The sequence below is a fragment of the Lacerta agilis genome, chromosome 17 (assembly GCF_009819535.1).
Source record: "Lacerta agilis isolate rLacAgi1 chromosome 17, rLacAgi1.pri, whole genome shotgun sequence".
NCBI classification, from domain to species: Eukaryota; Metazoa; Chordata; class Lepidosauria; order Squamata; family Lacertidae; genus Lacerta; species Lacerta agilis.
In genome coordinates, this window is record NC_046328.1 from 19,611,887 (window position 1) to 19,617,886 (window position 6,000).

Consider the following 6,000-nt stretch of genomic DNA (forward strand, 5'->3'; position numbering starts at 1 on the left):
GCTGAATTCTCAAAGAGGGTGAGGTTTGGAAAGGGGTGTGGCCTGAGGAAAGAGAGGGGCGTGGCCTGCAGGCAGTTCTGAGGGCCAGGTACCGGTAAATGATGAAAAATCTATCCCTTCCCCTTAAAAAAGATTCCAGTCCTCATTGTTCCTCATAAAAAAGGCTGATTTAAAAAAGGAACACAGGAGGTTGCATTGTCCCGAAACAGACCATTGGTCCATCCAGCTCATTGCTATGCGATGAGACAGGTTTAGCTGAGACATTTCACCCAGATGCAATCAAACTCTGTTGACACTAAAAAGCATCTTTTCTCGGGGAATTCCTTTCACCGCCACCTAGCTAGCAAGGTCCAAATTAGCATGAAACCAGGTGGTGTGGGAGGAGAGTGACAGAGGTCACAAAGCCAAATGATCCTGGAAATTCTGGAGGGTTTCTTTTTAAAGAGAGAGAGAGAGAGAGAGAGAGAGAGAGTCCTTATCAGTCACTTTGTTTACCCAGGCTGGCCTGTTCCAAGATAACAAACAGAGGGGATTTGAAAACCTGAAAACCTTTCCTCCGAAGAGGGAGTTAAAAGCATCAGTCCTCCTGTTCCTAACACTATTTTTTAAGCACTGTCTTCTGCTCGGACCTCTGTTTACAGCAGCTGGGGTGAGGATTCCAGTGTTCTGGTACACCTTGGGTTTTATAACAATTTCTTGAGTTGATGAATCACATCTGCTTTTTCTCCAGCTGGTAAATTATTTTTTTAGATGAAATGTGCAGATGGCTGAAAACTCAGTAGAAATGCTGGTTGTTTTTCCCCCTCTCTTGAGGAAGTAAGGAAATGCAGGATAACTTCCTAATGCTTTAATAATACAGGGGTAGTTCATCAAATCATAGATATATAGAGTTGGAACAGACCCGAAGGATCATCTGGTCCAACCCCCTGCAACGCAGAGGTATGCCTATGGGAATCGAACCTGCAACCTTGGCATTGCCAGCACCCTGCTCTAACCAACCGAGCTACCCATCTTCAGATGGTACTGTGCTGTGGCTCCAGTCACTCCCTGACTATTGGTCATGCTGGCTGGGGCTGATGGGAACTGGAACCGAGACACATCAGAAAGGCCACTGGTCCTCCATCACCACCTTTAGGGATTACCTTAGTGCAGGGGTCGGCAAGGTTTACCTCGCCTGTGCCAGTTCACTCCAGCAGAGATCCCTCCGTGGGCTGGATCGTGCACCCACCCGCGATTTCCGGCGTCTGCGCAGACACGATTTCCGGTGCCACAGAAGCAAGTCTCCGTGCCGGTTTAGCGCTGCACGCACGGACTCACCAAACAGGTGGCTCAGTTCAGGGGCAGCTCGTGGGCCAGTTAAACGACCATCATGGGCCGCTTGTGGCCCATGGGCCTTAGGTTGCCTACCCCTGCCTTATTTCATATGGATTTCCCCTCTGTGTTCAAGCAAGGAGTAAAGTTTGTGGACTGGGGAGCGATGCCCAAGGGCCTGATAGAGAGGCTTATGAGGGCCGCATTTGGCTGGAAGTTGCCTTACATACAAAGTCAGACTACTGAGTCCATCTAGGTAAAGGTAAAAGGTAAAGGAACCCTGGATGGCTATGTCCAGTCAAAGGCAACTATGAGGTTGCAGCGCTCATCTCGCTTTCATGCCGAGGGAGCCGGCATTTGTCCACAGACAGCTTTCTGGGTCATGTGGCCAGCATGGCTAAACCGCTTCTGGTGCAACGAGAGCTCACCTTGATGAGTGCCAGAGCACATGGAAATGCTGTTTACCTTCTCGTCGCAGCGGTACCGATTTATCTACTTGCACTGGCGTGCTTTCGAACTGCTAGGTTGCCAGGAGCTGGGACAGAGCAACAGGAGCTCACTCCGTCACGGGGATTCAAACCACCAACTTTTTGATCAGCAAGCCCAAGAGGCTCAGTGGTTTAGACCACAGCGCCACTTGCATCCTTACTGGGTGCATCTAGCTCAGTACTGTCTACACTGACTGACAGTGACTCTCTAGGATTTGAGACAAAGAGTCTTTCCCTATTCATACCTGCAGATTGAACCCGGCACGTTCTGCCTGCAAGGATGTTCTACCACTGCGCCAGGACCATTCCCCTATATGTTAAGTTTTCAATGCAGCAGTTAACAAGGGCTGGAGTAGGTAATGGGCTAAAATGCACATGTGCAAAGTTTGATTTTGACAGTGTAGGTGTGATTGTGAGAGGGGAGAGAATAGGAATCACATGAAGCCTTTCAGGAAGTGGTGGTGGGTGGGGGATTAACCACTTCCTCCCATACTGCAGTCCTGATGAAAGTGTCCCCCAAGGAAATGAGTGTTGGCAGGGAATCTTCCATTGGGGCTAAATGAAGTTTCCAACCCAGAGCAAACTGCATGGGGGGGAGGGGCGAAGTTTCTGACAGGACCACAATGTGGGAAGAAAGGGTTAACGCCCTCCCATCCAACAGAATATTAAAAACACCATAAAACATAAAACATCTGCCTAAACAGGGCTGCCTTCAGGTGTCTTCAAAAAGTCAGATAGTTGTTTATCTCTTTGACACCTGAAAGGAGGGCATTCCACAGGGCGGGCGCCACCACCGAGAAGGCCCTCTGCCTGGTTCCCTGTAACCTCACTTCTCACAGTGAGGGAACCGCCAGAAGGCCCTTGGAACTGGGCCTCAGTGTCCGGGCTGAAAGATGGGGGTGGTGGAGACGCTCCTTCCGGTATATTTAAATAACAGAAATCAGAAATGGGTCCCCCAAAATGCATGTTTGGGTTAATGGTGGGTCCTGGGCCTAAAAAGGCCGAGGACTAGTGGGCTACAGCACCTAAATTACTAGAGGCAATAGAGAAAAATGCCAGGTGGGAGGAAAGATTAGAGAGATACAAGAAATTGATCTTTCAGTGTAGCAGCACTCATACTTTGGAACTCCCTGGCTATTAACACCAGGCTGGCACCTTCACTATACTTTCTTTGGTGCCTACTAAAAACATTTTTTTTATTCAGGCAAACTTATACTTGACATGTAGAATGCATTTTAATCTGGTTTTTGGCTGATTGTTGCTTTAATTATTTTTTTAGTGTTTGAAAGAGATGTTTTGTACACAAACACACACATTCTCTCTCTCTCTTTTTAACCAATATTTTCATTCTTTTTGCAAACCACTCCAGGGCTTTATTGCAATCAAGTGGTATATATTTTATTTTGCAAAATAAAAGAATGAAAATGATCTATCATTGCCTCTACGACTAGAAGGACGATGCACCTTCACACCCACCAAACCCCCTTCAAGTTATACAGAACTCAAGAGAAAGTCAAAAAAACAGTCCTATGCAGCTTGCAAAACTTGCATCACCGCCCTTCATACCACTGGCTGGAAAAATACACCCATTCAGTGATGGGTCAGCAGCCTGAGTCCGCAGTAATGTAGGTTTCCGGACACAAAGGAAATGCATTATCTCTAAACACACCACATAATTCTTTTACGTAATTCACAATCACAGGACTTGGCGAGGTCCATTAGCTTTTAATGACTTAATGTTGCTGTGCTGCAACCATTTGCACCCACTTGTAACATGCAAAGGGGGGGGGTGTCACCTGAACCCTTCTAATAATAGGATAGTTCTGTCTTCCCCAAATTTTGTCTTCCAGAAGTCTTGGTATATGGACTCACCAGCCCCAGGCAGCAATAGGGAGTTATGGCCCAAAACACCTGGGAGATGCCAAGTTTGGGGGGGGTGGGAGGCTGCACAGCAGAGAAAGGTAAAATGGTCAATGGTAAGAGGATCCACCGCTGCCAGTCAGTGCAGACAATATTGAGCTGGGTGGATCTAACTCTGTAGGGCTACAAAGCAATTTCCTATAGTTTTTGTCTCCTGGCAGCGGTAGTCCCATTCACTGCCTAGGTTGCAAACTTTATCCCCACCACCAAAATATCAAATACTCTGGCCTGGAATACCAGCTAAATTCCAACTGTACCTATTGGGGAGGAGAGAGGAAAGGTGGGCTACAAAACGAAAATAAATAAAACGATCTGGCCACAATAGAACCTCCATGGGCAGAAGCAATTTACCTCTTCCCAGTGTCAGATCCCAGGCACAGAGGGGGCATTCCCCTCCTGTCCCCCCCTTCCCCCAAACAGGCAGGGCTAGCAAACGACCCAGTGGCCTCTACTCTAGAGGAAGCATAACGGGATGAGGCCGTTGGTCTGATCCTGCAAACAAAGCCAAGTGCCATGCGCCCGCGCGCAGTTGCCCACCCACGCCGTTTTCATTTCAATGCCCAACCGCGCCCATCTCCACGGTCCCGGAAGGCCAACACGCAGTCTCAGCAAGTAAACAAACCCTGCCCCGATTCGGATTGGCATCCATTTCTCCGGCTCTCGCCAAGAAGCGCGCCAGGCGGAGTCCTTTGCCGGCTGTCCTCCCTCTCCGCCCGCCTGGCACGACGCGCGGGGCGCCTCCGACCCGAGCGCGCAAAAGAAGAGCGAAGAGGCGAGGAAGCGCCACGCGGGATCGCGCACTCCGTCTCCACGACAGAAGCTGCGAGGCTCAGCGAGCAAGATCCCTCGCTCCCGGGCGATCGCCCTTTGCAGCCGGGCGCGCAAAGGCGCTGCTTCCTTGCAAAAGCCCTTCCTGCCGCACCTGTGCGCTTCAAGCCACCGGCCTCCGCTGCAACTCACCGGCAGAAGCAGACAGCCCACCCGCTCCAGCAGCAGCAGCAGCAGCAGCAGCAGCGCCGTCGATCCCCTGCCTTTAGCCGGCCAAACAAGCCGCAACTCCGCCCTCTCTCCCTCGCCAGCTCAGCCCTCCTTCCCTCGCCGGCGGCTTAAAGAGACAACTTGCCCTTTCCCCTTAAAGGCGAACAGCCGTATTTCGGTTGCGTTCAAAAATAAGGACCACGAGGGACGCCTAGCGCAGTCCGCTGCACAGCAGGCCAACGTGGGGCTCGAAGACTCGAACTCAGGACCTTGAATTTGAGAGCCTCATCTATCGACTATCCCAGCAGTCTTGTTGCAGCGCTTGGGCAGCCCCCATCTCGTGTTTACGAAGATGTAATTTTCTCCGAGTTAAACGTGGCTGGCTAAAACTTAACTAGCTGTATTGACTCTGCGGGATTATTGCAATTATAAATATTATAATATTTAGTAATACTAGTATAATTATTATACTGTAATTATTTAACTGTAATAATTGTTTTTGTTCCGATTTATTGTTCTTCCGATTTATTAGTCCCTTGCCAACATAAGAAATTTCAAGCAACTTGCACAATTTTAAGAGCATCGGGTGGACCATTGTGAGAACAGATAGGCCTTGGGCTCAATCCGGTTTATACAGTATTGGCCAAGCACCTCTGTTCTCACAGAACACAGTCTCTCCTTGGCCCTGCAGATAAAGGCTATCCATCATACTGAATGGAACTGTTAAATCGTGGATGTAAAAGAAATGGCTTTAATATCACAGTTTCCCAAAGTGGTCAATAATGGGAAGCCTCAGGAAGAAACTATGAATAATTTCAGCCTTACTGAAGCACTCAGGAGGCTAGAAAAAGACATTATTTTTAAAAGAATTTACTTAATAAAAATTATTCGGATTAAAATTATATGTAATCATATTCTTTAGTGTAGGTAAGTGTAATGTGTATTGTGTATTTGTATTAAGTGTTTGTCTGTATTTGTATTATGTATTTATATGTACTTGTATATGTGTATGTGTATGTATATGTAAGTTTGTAATTTGTTTATTAAAAAAAAAAATTGGTCCCCATGGAGTTACAGTACAGGGGATGAACGAAAGCCTTGCCTTGGGGCTGAAAGGGGACTGAGAAAGGCCTTCTCAGTGGTTGCTCCCAGAATTTGGAACTCCCTCTCTTAGGAAGTTACACTGGCTCCCTCTTTGTTGCCCTTCCTCCGACAGGTGAAAATTTGTTCCAACACACTTTTGGGAACTGGTGCCGTGCTGTTTTTATTGTCATTATTGGTATAGTTTTAATAGTTTTTATAG